The following is a 22933-nucleotide window of genomic DNA, read 5'->3' on the forward strand; positions in this document are numbered from 1 at the left end:
TTGCTGAATCTTTAGGAGCAGGTTTCTCCTGTAAAACAGCAGGGAACAGAAAACATTTGTAATTATTAATATAATGATGGTACTTGTTAACTTCCACTAAGAACAGAGTGACATGTTCATATGTTTAAGGCATTTTTGCTATAGCATTTCCAACTTTGCAACTGTCCTGCTCTGGCCCTGAGGGCTGCTCTTGTACAAACCCATGTTGACATAGTCAGTAATCTTTGGAGGGTTTTGAGCAAGGAAATGATCTGTAAACTGGAGACATGTCTGCTGAAAGCACTCTGTGGACATGGTGCCATTGGAAGCAGTAAACAATACAAAACCACATCTATATTTGCTGTTTATCTTCCTGTTTTGAGCTAATGATACCAAGTGTTGTAAAAACCTTGACTAATTCGTGCTGCTATTTTTAAGCAAGTTAAGGTGGTTTTGTTACTAAATATCAAGTGGACTTTGTTTAGAGACAGTACAGTGCTGTCAGTTCCCTTTAGGAGACAGAACACTGCCAGACTACACAATGATGCTCCTGATACCACTGCCCCTAAAAGATAAATTAAACTTCTGAAAAGTACCTTTTAAAAATAATTCCGGTTCAAACAGAAATATCTGTTTTCTGGGAAACATCTCTTCAGGGAGAAATCACACTGTTGTGTGAAAGGGAGGGAGGGTATCTGGATTGCTGATGGTGACAGCAGCCTTCAGTTTCAAAAGGTTTCCCACCATGAGATTGATGCTATCCTTGAGTCTGAAAATGGCTGGCAAAAGACTTCTGGCTGACTGGAGGAGACTGTCACACAAATGCCTGTGGGAAGATGCTGCAGTCACTCAGGCATAGTAAGTCCCTCTCTAAGACAACTGATCCTTGTCATGCACAAACAGAGCAAACCCGAGAGTAACTATGCTCAGAGTGAAAAATGGAAATGGTATCAATTAACTTCGGCTGCATTTTCATCAATGTTTATCAAGGGAAATTATTCCCTGGTGAAAGAATGCATCAAGTACAGGGTGTTCAGGAGATTACTACCAAAGCTGAATATTCGTGAAAATTTAATGGGGCTTGTAGATTATAAATGGTGTCTTTCAAGGCTGACTACCATGGAATACACAGGAAAGTCATGTGATGGGAAACAAAGTGTACAACCCCAGTCCATGTGAGCTAATGGAGGCCAGATGGCCAAACTTAAAGTCAGCCTTGTGTGTTATACTCTATCTGCAATTAGTACCTCTCTGTACAGCAAGTCTCTTAGCAGTTAGCTTGTTCTGCTTGAGCTTGGGATTGGGAATGTAGCTCAGATATAAGTGGTGAGCAGGAAAAGGTCTCCTAGGTTCCAAACAATGTGAGAATAAACTCACACACCACATCTGTGGAAAACAGCACAGAATCCCAGAATCATCCAGGTTGGAAAAGGCCTCCAAAGTCATGGAGTCCAATCTGTGACTGATCCCCCACCATGTCACCCAGCCAAGAGCACTGAGTGCAACATCCAGACATTCCTTGTACACTTCCATGCTCATAAACTCTTGTGCAAACACTTCCTGAGAACAAATGCAAAAATGAAATATTCTCCTAAGCCCTAAAAGCATCAGAGTAGCAGGACCTTGACCTTCAGCATGGTGACAGACTGAAGGGAGCCACCCATGACTGCCAAACTCCCAGCTGAGCTGCTCTGCCTCGATATGTAAGGGGCATTGTGCAGCCTGAAAGCTAAACTTCATGGAAGATCCTTAACCTGGATCATCTCACCCTTCCCAGTTAGGGCTTTGCTGTTTAAATGATCACCTACATGCTGCTTATCAGTGGGTCAATAGGCCACAGCACAGCCCAGCTCAGACTGTGAAACCTAAATTTTATACTGAGTAGGGAAGAAGAGCAAGATCTTCCTCACATGTCAAGATCAATATCCTTCATGTAAACTTTACAAAATGCTAATAAACCTTGCCTCATCTTCCCATGGAGGAGACAGCTATCAATCTGATCCCATGAGTGCTGACATCTCAGAAATGTGAAGTAACTTGCCTAGCTGAGCTGAATCCCTGGTTTAATCAGTAGGTAGCATCCTCAACATGAGAAGATGTTAGTTTTAAATATTAACACTTCACTATATGAAACCTGTCTCCAGCTGAAAAATAGGTTGTTTAATGAGGGAATAAATACAAGGAATCCCTTTGAAATGCAAAACTGCTTTTGGTTGTAGCAGAGTAAATATCAAAAGTGCTTCTGATGAATAAAACTCAGATGTTCCCTGCCCAAAACTGGATGCACAGCGGTTGGTGGACTCAAAACAACACAGACAAAATATACTGTATAATAATAATCCATCAGATTCCTCCAGAAGGGTACTCTGGTCCCCTACTCAAATTCTGTTTGTCTCTATACAAATGTCATCTTATTTCTTTGTAGTCCGTTCATACCAGAAGACAAGCTGGTTTATGCTAGTGAATTAGTTTGGTTTGATTTGACAGTGACATCTTTCCTCAGGTTAGTGAGGAGTTATTTCTGTAACATTTCAAAGTTGGAATTTATATTTTAATGTGGCAGAAGTATTTGACATACAGCAAGGTAAAATAGGGCCTGGAAAATGTCAGCTATTACAAGAAATGCTTTATGGAAAGGGATTATGCACTTGCTTGCTTCATTCCAATATTTACAATTTGAAATGTCACCACTGTGAGGCTTAACTACCTATCTCATAATTTAGATAATTTTACTTTTTTCAGAATTTGCTCTTATTTCATAGTAATAACAAATAGTGGCACTTCTGTAAACAGCCATTATCTCTTTCCCTCCTCAAATAATTTACACTAAGAAAGATATATGGAGAATTTGAAAATAGGGAAATGTGGTTTCAGTTGTTTCATGTTAACTCTTTATCCTTCTGTATCCTTTCAGAGTTCACTGGGGGTCTTTGGCCACGTGGCAGAAGAGCCACAGCAGAAGCTCTGACAGCAGTGTTGGGCTGGCCACCCTTCTCCTGGGAAGGAGGGAAAAGACACAGCACAGCTGGGGAGCACCAGTGCAGCCCTTGGCTGCTCTGCACACGACAGCCACAGGCACAAAAATCATTGCCAGCCATAGGCAAGGGGGGAAATTCAGAGCACTTTGTCCTTGCTTCAGGTTTGGCAGAGATTGGACTGATGAGGGTAGGGCAGCAGCAAATCTTCCCTCATCACTGCTGCTCTCCACAACCTCCTGGCAATGTCACAGAATCCCAGAATGGTTTGGGTGGGATGGAATCGTAAAGCTCATCCAGTGCCACCCCTGCCATGGGCAGGGACACCTTCCACTGTCCCAGGTTGCTCCAAGCCCCATCCAGCCTGGCCTTGGACACTTCCAGGGATCCAGGGGCAGCTACAGCTTCTCTGGGCACCCTGTGCCAGGGCCTCACCAAACTCAGGGGGAAGAATTCCTTCCTGATATCCAATCTAAATCTGCCTCATTCAGTTTAAAGTCATAATCCCTCATTCTATCACTACCTGCCCGTGGAAAATGCAGGTAAAATTAATATATAAAAATACATACAGCTGTAAAACCTGGTAGAGACCTTGAGTCATAATGTTGGTACCCACTTTCTCACCTAAAGCAAGTGGTAAAGGCACTGTTTCGTGGGTGGCAGAGAGAGCAGACAACAATTACACTCCCCAAGGTAAAAAATCTCACATTAACCAATCTCAGGCTGGTGGCTGGGGATTCAGTGGGAGGCTTCATCTGGCTCCAGTGGGCTGTAGATTGTAAATATAGAACATTGCATGACCTTAACTTTGATTTTTAAAAGAGGCTGAAACTTACATAAAGAAATACATAAATTTACTGTTCAACATGGTAGATAGATGCCCTGTGGCAAACATGTATTAGAGAAGTAGAAAGTAATTAAGGTTACTTAATGCTGGGAAACTGAACATTGCTTGGGTTATTTTGTTATTCCTAATGTATTAATCAAATCCATCTCAGCTATGTTGCCTTACTCACTGTCTTTACTAACAGTGCCTCATTTGCCCTTTCTTCTAAAATTAATGTTTATATTCACTGCTTAATGTATTTTTTGTTTTAATGAAGAACCTCAATGTTGAAATGAACATGGAATTTTTTTTTCTCTCTTTGTAGTTCCCACTTATGGAAACTATCCCACCAAAAGGCAGCTGGGCTTTAACATCCAGTACACTTTTTGACTTGCAAAACCAGATCAATTAAACAGACAAAGCATTTAACCTGGCTGGAAGCTCAGCAACTTTATTTTCAGTAGTGGAGGTTACTCATCTTTAAACACAATTACAGGTTGACCAGAGAAGCTGTGGCTGCCCCTGGACCCCTGGAAGTGTCCAAGGCCAGGTTAGACAGGGATAGTGGAAGGTGTTCCTGCCCATGGCAGGGGTGGAATGACATGGCCTTCCAACACAAACTACTCCATGACTATGATTTTTCAAAAATCCAAATTCTACATGAGCTTACAGCTCTTTTTTAAGTAAAAAAGAATTTAAAGCTTTTAGAAATGCTACTTCAAAATTCCATCAGTGATAATTTGTCACATCTGAAGGCCAAGCTCTGTTCCATGGCTGGTATAGATACACAGGAATTACCCTACTAGAGATGAATGCTGCCAAGTTTTAGGTAAGGAGGGAAGCAGTGGGTGCCCCTTCACTTCACACCCACCAGGTGCTAACAGCTTCAGCCTGGTCCCTGCTATGTAGAAGCCTCCAGAAAAGCAGCTTCAGAGCTCATTGCCTGCCCCAAAATGCCCAGTCACACGCAGACTAATTCAGCTTTTTTGAGCTGCTCTCCTTCCCTCTGGAAGATCCAAGGGAACCAAAGCACATCAGAAACTTCGAGAAGACTGTGAAGAGCACTGAGGTGGGCAAGCTTGTTTTTCAGGGAACTCTTTAGCCCTACATGAAGTATGGTTTGCAAAATATGAAAACTGTAGCATAAGAGTCTAAAAAGTCCAGGTGACAGTGCTGCTGCAGTGCCCCACAGGTGCTGAAAGTGTTCTCTCCAAGCACAATCCAGAGCAACTCACAGACTGTCTAAGCTCAGAGTACTGCAGGCTGTGACTGTTAAGAAATCAAGGGCAGGAAACCCAGATGAGATCATAAATGCCAGTATGAAAGGAAAAAGATGAAAATGCTGAGCTGAATATATGTCCTTATGTTCATAAACATAGCAGTGTCTCTATCTTGTGAAACAGCTCTATTTTTTGTCTTGGTTTTGACCTGGGGCTGTAACAGCTATTCTGGTTTTGCATCATTCATCAGATTTCATCTGAAAGTGGTTTTATCAGTTTATCTCTGCTGACTTCACTGGAATTATGTCTTTATCTCTCTCCTTCTCTCTAATAAGAGATTCCTGGATTTTTATTCTCTCTTTAAACAGTGAAAGAAATACCTTATTCTCTCTGTTCATGTAAGCAGTCTCACTCTTCTCGGCCAAATTCAGTTTTCACTGAATAAGATAAGTCACCACAATGTTTTAAACTTATTTCTATGGGAACTGATCAGACTTGCATAGCATGAACCAAGTAGTATATACCCTGTAAATTTTTGAGAGACATCATGCATTTGGGCAGTTTAAAAGGTGAAGCTTAAAACAAACCAGATTTAGTAGATGGAGTAAGAGCTTCTTACTCAAATTCAATTTAAATGATTTCACATGAGAACAGCCCAGCTCCAAATGATATCCAGGACATTTCAAAAAGTTAATGATACACAGTCAGATCTCATGTGACACCATGAGAAAGGGGGGGGAAAGGGAAGATTAAAAAGTTGTAAATATTTTCAAGACTGTAGCTGTTGAAGATGTAAGAAACATTAGCTGTTAGCACAGTCAATTGGGAGCATACTGTTTAGTGAGCAAGTGATATTTTCTGGATGTGCTTCTCTGAAGGAATTCTGCCTCTATGTCTCTCCAGGAAATATTGGATAGCTTATGAATCTAGGAGGCAGCAGTAATTAATTGGAGACACTTAAAACCAAGAAATCCCTGGTGTGAGATAAGGGTAATTCAGTTTTTTTTAAAAAAGTCTTGGTAGGCTTTACATTCCTCTTGAGTGATGACAATTATTCATGACACTACATTTATAAAACTGAGAGCTTATATGCATATGTGCAAGTGCCACTAACCTCCTGAGACCTAAGTATAAATTGAAAAATAAACTACTATAGTGTGTAAAGAAGGAATGATGAAGCATTACTGAATGTGCAGAAGTATTTTCTGATCACTGACTACCATGAAAATAATTACTTAAGTCACTATATCTCCACTAATTTTGATTATGTCTTGGGCATCATTTCTGGAACATTTTCTTTTTGCATGACCCATCGAATCCATATCCATTTTTATAATGACAGAGATGAAGAGATAACTAACACAGATGAAAAGATTTCTGAAGCCATAAGGATGTTATGTGGTACACATAATTTCGTTTCCATGGTCAGATGAGTGAGGTATCTAATTATTAATGGCATTTTATGTTGATAAAACAGATTTGTGGCAGGCTGAAGGGGTCAGGTTCCAGGATAAACAAACCCCATGAAAGTAGATTGAGTTACAAAAGTTTCAGTTAAGTACAGGGTATCTTATATTCATGAAGCAATTTTAACTTGCTAGATCTTTCTATCAGAGAAAAGGGATTCTGCTTTATTATGGCAACTTTTTTTTCATTCCTTGAATGCATTGAGGAGGCTACATTACAACACAGCAAACTCTGGGTAAACCCAAGCATATTTTATACACAAGAAATATTAAATGGCCTCTTGAGGAGGTCAAGTGACTTCACCTGAAGATGAAGGAAACTAAAGGTACTTTATGTCTGCTTCTGACATAGGCCTCTGCACTTTCCTGTGGCAGAGCAGGTCTTTTCTAGGCAGGTTATGTGGGGCAATTGAATTAAGAGAGCCTGTGATCAGCTGTGCTTCTGTCGTTTAGCTCCAAACCCTGTAAGTACAATATTTTGCTTGTTTCTCACCACATGCACACTAACAGGGCTGGGAGACCTCACGACTGTTATGACAGCACAGTTTAAGAGAGGCATTTGTATTTGGAAAGACATGCTAAATTCTTATCCTGTGAACTTCCTCAAGAGATTGTTTAGGAATAATGAACCAAAGCAAAACCAATTCAGAAAGATATTTGACAGAAAAACATTGCCCAGTAGGACATAATTAACTGAACAAAGGAGTTTGAAATTTAACTTGAACATTTAGCTTAAAGATATTTACCTAGTGACAAGGTTTCATAATGTTTTCACTCCAAGGATAGTTGATTTGTAGTGTAAATACTGTCCATGTATTTGGGAAATAGAGTGGATTGAGAAGTGTGTATCCAATAGTGAGTACAGTGTATTAGGCCTCCTCTATTTACTCTGCTTTATTCAGCTATAATTCTCAAGTAAGTAAATTTTTTTCTGAAGTAATGTCTTTTCTTTTACAAAGGTCCATAATTTCTAGCTGGTTTGCAAATTCTTGTACTGTATCATGACGATTTTTGTAATTTTGACTTGTAAAACAGTAGGATCACAGATCAGCATTAGTGCTACAACCTGAAGTTGCTGTGGGCAGACACGTGCAGAACACAAGGATTTAATTCTATATAGCATTCAGTGGTAAAGAATCATTGGTTTGAAGGATGACATTTTATTATTTTCATCTATAAACTCGTCAGTGCACACTCAGGTTTGGAATGGGCTGAAAACCGTACAATTTGGACTGGCAGATACACGTGATTTCTGCTCTATTCCAGACAGACAAGGATTTCTTCTCAGAAAAGGTTCAATAAAAAGGAAAAAGGTTGAAAGAATTTGAAGACTGAACTCTTCCTGTCTCCTCACAGCCCCTCAATCTGCTTCTTACATCAACGTTGTTACTGACAGGCAGTGAGTTGTAAGTCCTGCCCAGTTCAAGCAAGGCTGCTTATCTTATAGAATCACAGAAGCACAAGATGGTTTGGGTTGGAAGGGACATTAAAGCCCATCCAGTGTCACCCCCTGCCATGGGCAGGGACACCTTCCACTATCCTGGGTTGCTGCAAGCAGCCCTGTCCAACCTGGCCTTGGACATTTCAGGGATCCAGGGGCAGCCACAGCTTCTCTGGGCACCCTGTGCCAGGGCCTCCCCACCCTCACAGGGAACAGTTCCTTCCCAATATCCCATCTAACCCTGCCCTCTGGCAGTGGGAAGCCATTCCCCTTGTCCTGTCTCTCCACCCGTGGTCCCAAGTCCCTCTCCAGCTCTCCTGGAGCCCCTTTATGCTCTGGAAGGGGATCTAAGTTTCCCCAGAGTCTTCTCTTCTTCAGTGAACTCCTCAAGTTCTCCCAGCCTGGCTCCAGAGCAAAGGGGCTCCAGCCTTGGGATCAACTTTGTGGCCTCCTTTGGACTCATTCCAACCGGTCCCCATCCTTCTTGTGTTGGGATTAGGGGTTACAGCAGTGACAACGTGAGTGGTATCTCAGCTGGTGCCTGTGAAAAAATAGAAGTGCAGAGGAGATTGTATTTTGAAGAGGAAGGAGTATGTTGTAGGAGGTTATTTAGGAAAACAAAGCATAAATTTTAACACCTACTTGTATGGTAAGGGAGAAATGTATTCAATCATGCTATCATGGGTAAACAAAGCAAGGAGGTGAAAATAGTAGGAGTGTCTGGCTGACTAATGAGACCAACTAGACTGTTCAGGAGTAATGAAGAGAGATTTTAGAGCTGTTTATTTTCCCTTGCAATACCCAACATGCAGAGAATGCAAATAATAATAATAATGGGAAATAGAAACTGTGCTGCAAGATCTACTCTTCATTTTTATTCTGCTTCATGTTTCCCGGGGAGGGAATACTTTCAACTTTCCCAGGTGCCTCAGCTTCAGTTTCTGTGACAGCTTTTTAACTTCCCTTGTTACAAAACCAGTGATGTCGCAGTAAATGGAGGTGAGCAAGACATAGGAGCATTTAAATGAAAACACCAGAGCTGAAGAGCAGTATAATTATCCCATTTACTTAGGATTTCTAGACAGTCAGTGTGTGAGTAATAAAGGAGGATGCAAGTGTCACCGTATCATATCTGACCCCGCCCACCCCACCTCCCCCTGGATTTCCATCTGCTTCAGATGTCTGGGTCACCCGGGCTTTGTGTGCAGGCTTACACCTGCTGTGAGCACGGAGAGCTGATGGCCAGCATAGCTGCCTGGCAATGGGATATCATTGCACGATTGTCTGCATTTGGGGAAAATCAAATCATTAAAAGAAAAAAAATACGAGCTCTAAATAGCCCTTAGAAACTGCAAAAAAGGGAGCACCAGGAACAAGCTGTTGCATTAGAATACAAGACCCAGTCCCCGTTCCCCTCTGGCTTCATCCAAGGATTCTCTCTCCTTTGTTCTCCTACAGCTCTGGCATATCTGGGCCAGCACTTACTAATTACCAGGAGATGGAAAACGGTTGCTGAAAAGTGTTAAAGGAAAATTCTCACATTTAAAGCCCATGTTGATTTAATAGCAGAAAAAAAGAGAAACTTTAGGAAAACAAAAAATTAGCTGCATTACTGGGTAATTGGAGCTCAAGCTGGGTGCATTATATAATAGCACTTCCCAATGCAGCTGCCTTTCACCCCTTTACCCATTCCTCCGAGCACAAGACACATAAATAGTTACCATAACTTAGAAACTGTCTAGACCACACCTTTGTTAGAAACCTTTAAAAGGTGTGGTCTATTGTTGTCAGAATTACACCAGGTCTTGAACTTGAATCCACAAGTAGCTGGAACCTGCCATTAACTACAGCAGAAAGAAAGAAGTTCAGAAGTGTAAGAAAAAGTGCTGAATGCTTAACCCAAAATAATAAATTTTGTTTTCTTTTTTTCATTTACTCATTCCACACTTAAAGGTGGAAAACACCTTTAAGGTAATTTTCAGGCTACTAAAAAAGATTTGCATAAATGTTTGTTTGGAGAACTGGGAATAGGTGAGGAGAAGGGAGCTGGCATACCATCAGCTACTAACAGTATGCAGAACATTAGTCTAAAAGGAAGAATTCCTAATGCTTCAGGCAAAGCCATAAAGGACAGGAAGGTGTTTGGGAGCTGGCAGGGTGCATGTGACTGGCAGTGGAATGCCAAAAACTGGCCACCAGGTCAGATCTGAGCAGGCAGGGTCAGACATTACCACTGCCAACAAAGCTGGAATTCATCTGGCCACAATATTTAGACGGACATTTGATAAGTTAAGGCATATATTTAATTTCATTTAGGTATATATTTAATTTTACCTGCTCTGGTGGAAGGTGTGATAAGGGGGGTGGAATGAGATTACCTTCAAGGTCCCTTCCAAGACAGAGGCAGCAGCCCAAAGACGAGTTGGTTGGTTCATGTCTGCTTTCTGAGATGCTTGTCAAATTAGGAAATGCACTGAAATAAAGTTGTCTTCCTAAAGCAGCTTTTTAAAAGATTTAAAATGAAATTAAAAAATACTAGTATATTCAAATTTTCTAAAGAGGAAAAAATCCCCAAGTAGTCTGCATAAGTTATTGTAGTGCTAGTTTTATCAGTAGATTTGCAATAAATCCATGGGCTTATATATAAAAATAGAGCTGTGTTAGAATTCTGTGAGGAAAAGGCTATTTTAGTCTGCTCATCCACTGAGGAGACAAAGCAGACTGTTATGTCAGCCTTGACAGCAACTCAGTTTTCCTGGATATGTTGAAAAAAAGAGTTTTACATCTATTTCCCATATGGAAGTAAAACATGTGATGCAGCCTAAAGCTATTTCCTTTGAAAGCAGAGCTCTGAATTCCTGCAATAAAGCCGTGGATGGAAAGGCCTGTTGTTAACTTGACAGAACAAGGAATCTGGCACCGTTTCATCACAGCACATTTCACCAGATTAAATTTGCAGTTCTCCAGCAATATCTGCAGTGGGATATAGAATAACCATAAGTTTTAATTTACCTAGGATTTTTTTTTTTGCTGGGGACCTCTAAAAAGGGCTCTAGGCAGTTATGGCTGGTTAGTCCAGAGCCAGGTGGGACTTGCCAGCCCAAACAGACCCTGGGGCTGTGAGACTTTGAAACCTTATGAGAACGGACAGAGATTTGGGGAAGAGTTTGAATCAAACAGTATTGTCTGAGTCCACTGGAATTTTTTGAGCAGAAGGGGATGGTGTGCTGGGCTGCCCTGGAGCTCTGCCAGCTACTCCAGGCACAGGGATTTTCCAGGCAGGGGTGTATGGTATCAAGTGCAGAATTCCTGTTTCTTTTCTGTTAGCATCCATTAAATCAATATGTAAAGGTCAGGCTGGTGGGTTTAGTGGAGAAGACATCAGCTGTCCCTTATCTTCTCCAGAACTTCCATTTACAAGGTTCCAGCTGAGAGGAACAGGCTTTAAGTCCTCTTAGTGCAAGCAAGAATAGCTCTGCTGCTGCTGCTTTTGCTTTATCCCTGTCCTCTCTGCAGGGGAGGGAACTGCTCTGTGAAGCCTTTCCTCCTCCTTTCTGTCAGAGACTGCTTGATGGGGAGGCTGCAGCACGGGGGAAAGCGTTTCTGTGTGGAACAACCCTGCTGTGTGCTTCTTTGTCCCTGTCCTTGCCTCTCCATGGAAGACAGGCAGTGTGTGGACCACGTGCACCAGCTGGGCCAGGGAACTCTCCTGCTGTTTTAACTGGTGAGCAGAGGGGAAAATATTCATCAAAGCAAACATTAAACTAGACTGATCATTACAGGTCACAACACGACCAAGAATCTTAGTTGCTACATGTTCTACTCAGAGCTTTGTGTTTGGTTAGAGTAACAGACATTCATACTTAAATTGACGAAGAGACAATAACCAGAGGTATTTAGCATGAGCAGGTGTACATGTCAGGGCTTAAATTCACTGAAGGATGTGGTTAAAACAATTGCTGCCTCTCTTTTTTTTTTTTTTTTTGACCAGGACTACTGTCTCCTGTGGGGCACAGGTTTGGACATGATGTTGTCCTGAGTAAGAGCAGAGGTAATCACTGACATCATGCAAAATAATGCTGCCGTGAACGGATTTTTTTAATTAATTGTCTTTAGGGGATAAGAATCATGGCCATAATTTTTAAAGCAAGTAAAGGTATTATACATAATCAAAATAAATCTGCTCAAACTCTGGAGCACAGCAGAGAGGAACAAAGGTCAGGAACTCAGCCTGACGAGATGGGTCATTTTTAGAAAAGGATAATCCTCCTAAAGGGGAGGTCTTCCCATCACCACTTTGGAGAAATCCTAAATATTAAATCCCCATAAATCAGTAGTTCAGCACTTTTATCAGACACGACTATTGCCACCAACACTTGAGCTGGCTTTCTGCAGTGGGATATAGAATAACCACACATTTAAATTTACCTGTGATTTTTTTGGCTGGCTGGGGACCTCTCAAAAGAGTTTCATGCAGAAATGATAACTTTTGGAGCACCAGTTCTTGTGATTATTTACATTGTGATTATTTGCTACTGTACAGTTTTTATTTAGAGTCTTACAGTATTTAATGGACACAGGGAATGGACAGTGGCAGGAGCTACAGCGAATATCTGGAAACTCACATTCCCACATGGCCCTGTGTGTTTGTCCAAGCAAAATGTCAGTGTTTTTAAATTCCAAAGTGGGAATCCTTTGCCTAGCTGCTCTGATACTGAGGACATGATTCCCTTCTTGGGATCAGTATCTTGAGTCAAACCAGGTTCCTGCTGCAGGTGGGTGAGGACAGGGAGTGCTGCTGTCCCCAGGACAGTGGGAACTCAGTGTGTGTGTAAATTGGAGGGCAGACTGAAACCCCAATCTTCTCTTTAATGTTTCAATTTATACTTTAAGTTTTAGGAAACAGGGATCAGTAAGATGAGAGGAGGGGCAGTGCTGGTGACTCATGATTTCTGTGCCTCATGCAGACACCACAGACATCCCACAGTGCTGTGAATGAGCTTAAACTGGGCCTTCTGAGACACTAACATCAGTCATCAGCCCTGCTTTGCTGTGCTGGGACCCTTGCACTTTTGTAGATATTTGCATATATTATAACATGTATTTAATAATATACATAATTATATACTATGGCAGGACACTGGCACAGGGTGCCCAGAGAAGCTGTGACTGCCCCATCCCTGGAAGTGTCTAAGGCTGGGTTGAACGGGGCTTGGAGCAACCTGGGATAGTGGCATGGAAGGGGTGTGGAAAGAGATGAGCTTTAAGGCCCCTTCCAACTCAAATCTTTCTATAATTCCATGTTTCTATCATTATGTGGAACAGAGAAACGAGAGGGAAAAAAAAATCAGTCAATTAAAAGTACACAACAAGCTTTAGTGTAGTGTGAAAATGGATAATAAAAGCTGCCCTAGCACACTAAACCTTCCCCCATTTCTAATTGCATTTTACATATCATTTTATCTTCCAGTATCCCTGTTCAAGAGTTTGCTTAAAATTCAAGTGAGACATAAATTCTGGAACTATAATTCACAGAAGTGGATTGAAAAGTTGTGTTTGTTCATCTTCTTCTCTGTAGAAGGATTGAGAGCCCAGGTGTGCAGTGGGGAAAAAGGTGGTCCAGGTAAAGCTGGGCAAACAGAAAGAAAGGGAATGCACAAATTGTATAAATATGTAGTGGGGTAGGAAAGCACTCTTTATATAATTATATAACAAGAGAAATATAAATATAACCTAAACTCTAACACTGGAGGCTGGTCATGCCAGCTGCAGCCTTGTTAAGGTTTCCATTAGACCAACATGTTTCCACCTGCTTCATTTTTGGGTAGAACTCCTGCACACCATGTTGCTGCTTGAAGAATAAGCTTAGACAACCTGAGCAAAAATTCCTTTGCTGCTTCTTGAAAGCACTGCAGAAAAGTAGAATAAAACAGAATAAATATACACTTCTATTGTTAAACACTTTGGTTATGCTCCTTAAAATGCTACTGCAAAAAGTAGAGAACCAGCTGACAGAAAAGATAAAATTGGAACTGTGAATGGCCCCTTTGGGATCCCAGCCATAACCAGGGAAGACTTATATTTTCTTTTGAAATTGGTCATTCACTACCTGGAAATGTTTATTTAAAACCTTTTTTCCTGCAAACGTCTAAAGGTATTAATTTGATACTTGTGAATGGTTATTAAGCTCAATGGATGTGAGATCATGGTCTAAGTTCTGCTGAATTACTTCATATTTAGTTTACTGAAGGTAGCATGTCTAGGGCTGTCTGGTTGCTGCTGAGACAATTTATAAGTCTCTCAATTAAAGCATTTTTCAAAATAATTCAAATACAGCTGCTTTCAAGTCTAGGGGTGGCAGGCTGACTGTGTGTCTTGTCACAATTAAGCAGACCTGATGCTTTGTGGCTTAAAGTCACTCCTCTAGTAAATGGTTTCTGATGCAATAGTCCAAATAATTTCCTTATTAGGTGTAGCTTTCCTGCAAGGACAGTGGGAACAGTGGCCCCTGAATAACCACCCAGCTTTTAATGGATGCTTCCCAGATTGCTGTCTGTAGCCCTGCAGAAGGAGCTCAGATGTTTTCTGCAGGCAAGGTTTGCCATAGAGCAGCTCCATCAGTAGCGAAGAGGCTTCTTAAATTCCAATTGAATGCATTTTCCCCCTGAATATTTACTTCTGTTTCTAAACAAGTGACAAACGTTACCATCTCTTCCAGAATGGTTCCCTGCACCTCCTGGGAACACCCAGAAATTCGTGTTTTCCTGAGGGACAGCGGGAGGGGGAAAGTGGGCGTCTGTCAGTGGTGCAGCTGGGTGAAAAGGTCAGGGTGAAGTGGGTGTGCGCATAATGAGTTTGTGGAGATTAGCGATATGCTAATGATCCCAATTCCAGGAGGTGTTCCTAATGCACGCAGAGGACATGCAGGTGCGCTGGGTTCATGAGCTCAGCAGCACAACAGGAAAATACGGACTCTAGGAAAACCCCCCACCGAGGGTGAATGCTACTTTATATCAGATTCTACTTTTCAGTAAACAGGGAATACATTAAAGTGGAAAATTTTAAAAATTGGGCAGTGTGAAAGACACAAAATACCCTGAGCAAGCTAAAAAGTGACAAGCCAAATCTTACATTTGTACATGTGCTCCTGCTTCACATATAATCACTGAAATTAGTGAGTTTTCCTGCGGTAATAGAAGCTTCTTGGCGGTGTTTTATCTCCCATATGAATGACCAGGGACAGATTATCCAGGTGAGTGCCTGTCACCTTGTTGCTCAACTGGAGCACTGGGGTTGTTCTGCCAGCTCAACATCCTGAGTGCCCTTCTCCCTCCCTCCTGTTCCACACGGCAGGGTGGGGACAGAGGGGAAAGAAATCCCTAAGGATTAAAGCAGTGTCAGAGCATTAACACTTAGTCGATGACAACTGTAAGGATTAATTCAAGCTGGTTAAATCCCTCTTAGCTAGAATAGGAACCAGCAAACCATCTGGTGGAATGAGCAGTATGACAGGGCTAAAAGGAAATACTGCCCGAGTAGGCAAAGAAAAAAATAAACTTTTCCACAGACTTTTGGGAATTGCTGTGTTTCCTAAGTGTCTGACCACAGCAAGTGACAGTTTTGATTAGAGTGGTTTGAATAAAGAGGGTGGGGAAATGTTATGTTTGCAGCTCAGGAAAAAATCAGATTTAAGGTTTTACGTTTCTATAATAGCACATGACACTGGCAAAAAAAAAAAAAAAAAAAGAAAAAAAAGGAAAAAAAGACTAGTCATGCATTCTGTGAAAAAAAAATCTCCACCCATCCAATATATTTTCCTGCTAAGGTCTGTTCTGTTGCTAGCCTATGTTGTTCTCTTGCTTCAATACTGAGTGTCCTTCATAGAGGCTTTAGAGCTCCTCCCCTTCTGTGAGAGAGCTGCTGTGGGGCTCCTTGTGTGGGATCACCAAGAGTGATCCAAATGCCCAGCTAAGGTCAGTGTCACAGCTCTGGGGCCAGCAGAGCTGGCCTGACCTATAAAGGCAAGCTGCTCAGCCTGGGAAACTGCTCCGAGGTTACCCCTGCAGGAATTAAGAGCGTTTGTCTCTGGAGCAGATCAGACAATTGGATTGGAGGTGAAGTCTCTTCTCCGTGATGTCACTTGCTGATGTTTATACTCGAAATAAGTCTTGCTGCTGATGGGTTTAAGGCTTGGTTCTGTTCTTTTAGTCTCCTTATGAATAAAGGGATCTGTGAAGCCTTGTAAGGTTTTAATTATTCTGTTTTTTGAGGTGCTGCCTTTGCCTGGTCCATAGTGGCACCTGGCTGGCTGTGTGATGGCTGGTGGCTGTGTCTGCAGGCTCACAGGCAGGGAACTTCCAAAGGGCAGGCAGAAAATGCATTTTTCATTCACTTTGATCTGTTAGTTGTTCCCTTTTTAAATCTAGGAATTCTCTTTTGTTTGTCAGTCATGAAATGTAAAAGTGTTATGTAGCTTATGCTGCTGCTCCACAACAGGGTTTACAACTTCCTGATTACACACTTGTTTGTCTACTGAAAGTTTTCTTCCTGCTGCTCCCCAAATTTTGCCAGGCAAAGGAATTTATAAATGCAGCATGTTGGCCTGAGATCTGATGTGGCAAATGACTTTGCAAATATAAGCACTGATTTCTTTTATTTAGGTTCCTGATAGAAAAACACCAAGGCACTGGTTCATGCTTCTCTTTTGAAGGTGGATAATTTTGGTTTGTAAATCGCAGAGTAAATGTGAACAGGGGGCCCCAAGGTTTGCCTGGTGCTTGAAGTGAACATTCTCTGTACAGGGAAGGAAGTAAAAAAGATCAACAAGCTTTGAGCCTCTATTGATATAATAAAGAACCACCTCTTCTTTAGTAACAGTAGTCCTGTTCTTGAGCCCAGCCTCGCCCTCAGAATGCTGCTGGGATTGAAAAATGTTTTCAAAATACACAGTTTCATCACTACTCAGGAGTTTCATGGGTTTTAAAGAATTGTTTTCTCTCTTAGGAGGCTAAAATAAAGATAAATTGGGAATTTTTGGATCCAGATTTGAAATAAGAGCATCAAAGGACTCAAAATACCAACAGAGATAAAAGCGTTTGTTTGCCAATGTCTGCTGATACTGAGGGCTCTTCTGAACCCTACAGTATCAAGCAGGAAGCATCTGTGTGTGCTTATCAGTTTTTACAACACAAAATCACAGGTTTCTGGCATCTGCCCTATCAAAGATACAGAGTAAGATGTTTTCACAACATCTGTGTTCAGAATATTGGACATACTCCAAAATATGAAGTGACTTGTTTGTGTCTTTCTAGGCAGTTTGTGTGACAGCATTAAAACTGTGAGAGGTTGAAGCCATCCATCTCCTCTGGTTTTGGTTGTGATGAGAATCCATCAGTCTGGTCACTTGTTCTCACAAACCAGCTGTGTCCTTAGCATGGAGAATAAATAACAGCAGAGTTGTGGCAGGGAACCTGCAGGAGTCTGAAGGAAAACATTGTCCTCACATCTGAGTCATGAGAATGCATCTTCATGAAACGTCTTGATAAGCCATAAACTCTACAGCAAGATTCACAGTAAGGGTTTACCAATTACTACTAATTAATCCTAGCTAATGGTGCTCCAAAAATAACAGTGCAAGGCAGAACAACAAATACTGTTTGGTTTTTTATTAGATAAAAGCCCATTAAATTATTTTGATTTTTTATATTTCACTCTGATTTTAACCAACACAGTAATGCATATGCTGACTGGGACCAAGTTGGCCCCTGCTCTGACTCTGACCTAAGTGGCCAGAAGGGGATGGATGCCAAGAAAAAAGTAAAAATAGGGTGTGTATCATACCTTTCTTCTCTCTGACTAATCCCATGTGAACTCATTTTTTTAGGCAAGGCTGATGGGATTTGTTACTTTTATAATTCCAACTACAGGTCTTGCTAAGCATTTGTCCAGCTGCCTTGGGAGTTCGTGTAAGCTTTTTGCTTATTAAAAGTGGAAAAGGCAGTAAATGGAAAGGACAACAAAGGTGCAGAACAGCACCCATGTGAGGTTTGATTGGCAGAACTCCATAGCCAAAACACAAAGAAGACAGATTGTTGTAGCTTGTGGTAGACTTGTACAGCTCTTCACCAAAGGATGTTGTACATGCACAAAATTTACAGTATTTTGAAAGAGCTGAACAAGTGCTTTGGAAAGACCAACAGCCTTGGTTTGTTCAGAACCTGATTTCTGCTGATTTCCCTTCCTCTTCCAGCACAAGAACTGGTGCATGAGAGGGATAGTTGATTTTTACTCACCTCCACAAGGCTATTCAAGAATACATAATCTTCTAAAATATCCCCTGTAAGTGAAACCTTTCCTGTGCTGCAGGGTTTCCACTCAGTCAATCCCCATATGGAAGTCAGTCCATACATTTCATCATTGGCTTTGCTCTCTTTTGACCCTTTTCACTTTGCATGTTTTGTGTTTCACCAAAGCTTCCCAGAGTACACAGTATGAAAGATCCATGGATGGAAATAATCTTCTTGCCTGTTTCATGCTTTTGTAACAACTGTTGCTTCTGTAGCAACTTGTGAGACTTTACTTTTTGACAGCTGCCAACCACTGAGTGGATGATTTTATGTAAATCTTCATCTAAGCCCAGTTCTTGCTGTTCCTGTTTTCCTGAAGCTGTTCAAAATGTTGATTTAATAATTCCCAAACTAATGAACATTATTTTCATTACAGCTATTTACAAGATCATACTTGTATATGCATGCTGAATTTAATTAGCTTTAATCATTTGAGTAATTTCAATCTGCATCTTTAGGCATCTGAATGTCTTTTTTACATTTGGCCTGAAATGAGGGTTAAATGTCTTGTTGTGGCAGTTTGGGGTCACTCCAATCATAGTTGTATAACACAATATGTGAAACAGAGCTGTGCCATCTGCACTTCCGTATGCTTTGTCATGGATAAACAACGAGGTACCTTCAAGTACTGAAAACATCTTCATGCACTTACAACTAATCATCGAAATCTGCAGCTGAAATGCAATATTAGCTTTTTTTTTTTTCATTCTCTCACTCTTGAATTAACCATAATACCTTTACTTCAGCCTCGCTAACCCAAGGTCTGTGTCTCTTTTTCCCATAGCAAAATCTTCCTTAGCGGTGTCAGGCAAGGCCTTCAGTCAAGGAAGCTGTTCAGTTTTCAGTGTTTGAAAATGTGCCTTGCAAGAAGGAGATGGAGATGGACTGATGCCAGCAGTCCCCAGCTGAGTGGTGGGAGTTATCAGGGATATGGAAAATAAGGTGTCTGAGGCATTGGGGAATTGTTAAAGGTGAAAAAGAACCTTTAAGATCACCGATAGTCAGCCCCACACCACCACCGTGTTTACCACTAAACCTTGTCCCCAGGTGCCACATCCACATGGTTTTTGAACACCTCCAGGGATGGGGACTCCACCACTGTCCTGGGAAAGCCTGTGCCCATGTTTTACAACCCTTTCTGTGAAGAAAAGCATGAAAATTCTGTTGCTTCTTCTGTTGAAGAAGAACCTAAGTTTTCAAGGACAAAAAAACGTGTGGTAAGGGCAAAGATACTACGTTGTTTCCCCTTGTTTTGTCTGTGAAATCTATAGTGTATTTCATGATAAAATGAGTTTGCAGCAGATTTTCTGGGCAACTGCCATATCTCCACCACAGAGGTCTGCAAAGAGAGGTCTGTTATTCCTGTTATGAGGCCAAGCAGCAGCTGGAGAGTCAGAAGTGCTGTAAGAACCTCAGCACACCTGGAATATGAATACCCCTGTCTCCCAGAAATTGAACTAACACCCTGTTGATCCTTGCAGTGGCAATGGTGGCTCCAGGACTGCTGCTGCTGCTCCAGGAGAAGCTCTCACTGTCAATGAGTTTTGATATGCTCTTCCTAGTGAAAAAGGAGCAAGTTGAAAATGTATTTGACATTGTGACACCCTTCTGCAGGCTTTCAATAGCAAATGCTGGGTGAAGCCAATCCAATTTTGAGTATGAGTGTTCTTTTTTCTATTCTTTCCCAGCCCTACCTGTAGCTGGCAAAAATAGTTAAATAATACTTTCCAAAGATATTTTGTAGAGAAAAAAAAACAATTACGTATCATTACTGTGTAGAAAGAACATGACTCCTTTTTCCACTTTATTCTTTGAATTATAATTCCTTTATTTCAAAAAGATCTAATTCCATGAATTTTTATTCTAGATGCGATTTACAGATTATTTTTCAAATCTTGTGGTACTTTGTTCTTTACCAGCTTGACATTGTTAAACCCAGTAGGAAAATCTCTTGAGGAGCTGGAAAAAAATTTAGGGCAAGCCAGCTCAAATTAATTTCACTATCTGGAGCAGTGTGTTCTTAAGGATGTAAATAATCTAATGCTTAGAATGTCTTTGAAACCTTCACAGTTTGTCAGTCTCTGTTTGAATACTCTCACAGCCAAGTTCTCAAGAATTTAATAAGGATGAAACAATTGAGCTTCTATCAGAATCAAGGAGTTTAATGGAAATTGATGTGCTTTTAAATGGGCTCTTAATGAACCCCTCTAATGTTATGGCAGAGACACGCAGCAGAAAATGTGTGGAGCAAGTCTCACTTCCTGTTTGGCTGTAACAATGCACATGCACAGCTTAATTTGGTGTCTTACTGCACTGGATGTAAAAATATAAATCTTACTACAACCTTTTCTGAAATGCATACTGAAAAAAGGAAAATTCTCTAAGAATCTCTGGATTTCTTCCAGAACTTCTGCTCTTTCTGGGACCTTACTGGGGTTTGTGCAACTGGGGTAGCCAGGAAGGCATTTCCCAATGAGTAAGTGGGTGCATAATGACCACAGTACATGTGAGGAGCCCCCTCTCTTTTCTATACTTATTTTGCCTTTTAGTTTCTATAGTTGCTCTTATTTGGGAAAGCTGTGTCTTCCAGACTTAGATGATCACAGATCATCATTGGACTGGATATCCAATACTGGATTCCCTTCTCCCATCCCAATTTTGCTTTTTGAGGTTTTACCTTTCTTTCTGCATAAGAATCAGCACCTCAGGTCCAGTGGCAATAATTATATGGTTTTGTTTCCTGATAATAGGACCTAAAACTAGAAAAATGGTGAGTTTTCCTACCCCTGCTGGCCTAAACTTGTCTGGATTTGTCAGCTGCGAGCACAGTTAAAAAGGTTGGTTTGCAGAGGGTGGGACTGAACTGTGCCTTGTCTGGGGTGCTTTAATTGGGGTAAACTTTGGTTCTACTGCTGCATTTGTTTTCTTCACTGGTAATATATGATAGACAATGCTCCTAGTGCTTACAGGTTGATGGTATTTGTTATCTAATGTGTATGTCAAGCACTTTGGAGAGCCAAAACATCACCTTTCTGCTACATACAAGTGATACTCTTATGGCTTATCATGAAATTGATTCAAATTCTGATCTTGCCCTTTGTGTGAGTCATTTACAGTTCTCCAGCAGTCAATAGCATTAAAGAGCTATTAGCAGAGTAATTTTTATTGGTACAACATCAGAATCAGGCTCTAGAATTACTTCCTATATCGTGTGAGTCTGTAGTTGATTTCCAAATTCCCATTACTGTAATTACCTAGAAATTCGAATATTGCCAAGAAATCAGTGCTTCGGGCTTAAAATATCTCAGTTAAGATGATTAAGCAATTAGAATTGGCCAGCTTTTGTCTGAGGCAAAGTTCTGACAGTGCTGCAGCTCCATTAAAGGCTCATTGGCTTTTTAACTCAGTCAGAACAGTGAGATGTATTTACTAAAGATGTTTATTTTCCATAGTCATGTGGCTAAAATCTATCTTTGTTTGTTTCATAATTTGGCTTCAAAGAGTTTTTTTTCCTTGCCAGGCTGGAAAAAGAAGTGTCCTTTAAAATGCACGTTAGGGATGGCTGTTTCTCCTTGGGAAAGGCTGCAGCACACTTGACATACCTCACCTTAAACTTTGTGCCTGAGCTGAAACGTGGCCAGTGCTATAACAGTCAGGAGTGGATGTCTCACAAAGGACATTAGCAGAAAGGCACCTCCTACCAGCAGGGTGAAAAGAGTGTGAAATATGAGGGGAAGGTTAGGAAAAGAATTCTTAAAAAAATTAAAAAGCAAAATTAGTCTCCTCAAAGAACTTGTGGACAAGGTGAAAGGTGCTGCTCTCTCGGTGTATGGAACAGAAAGTCTGTAAGGTAGTGGCAGTGACTCTTCCCTGCTCTACTTGCTGGCCTCTCTGTTAAGATTTATTATTTAATATCTGTTACAGACACTATTTAGAACAGTAAATACCATCACCCCTTCTCCTCTTGGCTTTTTCACTGACACCTGGCCAGATGAGGGTCTTGATGACAGTTTGGCATGAATTTTGACTAATGAACATTCCCTCGCTAAATAAAATTAATTGATGGTGTTTCTGTGCTGGTAATAAAGTTTTTTTCCTCAGATAATGATAAGTTTAGCATCCAATCACTGTTTGCATCTCCTCTTGGGCTACTTTTAATTATGAGTGTTTTAATTAGCAGTCTTCCAGTACCTAGAGGGGCTCCATGAGAGTTGGAAACTTGGGACAAGGGCCCAGAGTGCCGGGACAAGGGCCCAGAGTACCAGGACAAGGGGAAATGGCTTCCCCCTGCCAGAAGGCAGGGTTAGATTGGATACTGGGAAGAAATTCTTCTGTATGAAGGTGGGCAGGCCCTGGCACAGGGTGCCCAGAGAAGCTGTGGCTGCCCCTGGATGCCTGGAAGTGTCCAAGGCCAGGTTGGATGGGGCTTGGAGCAACCTGGGGTAGTAGAAAGTGTCCCTGCCTATGGCAGGGAGTGGAATGAGACGGTTCCTTCCAACCCAAACCATTCCATACTTCCAGGATTCTATGATTCTATGAATGTCAGCCTCTTCTCCGTGTCTTTTAAAACCCATTTTTTGCAAGTCTCTTCTGAAAGAAAATATTGTCTATAGCACCCAGAACTGCTTAGAAATGCCATTTTTATGGTCAGAAGAACTGGTGGTGGACTCTCACTGTGGT

This window comes from Sturnus vulgaris, chromosome 9, assembly GCF_052056855.1.
Source record: "Sturnus vulgaris isolate bStuVul1 chromosome 9, bStuVul1.hap1, whole genome shotgun sequence".
NCBI lineage: Eukaryota > Metazoa > Chordata > Aves > Passeriformes > Sturnidae > Sturnus > Sturnus vulgaris.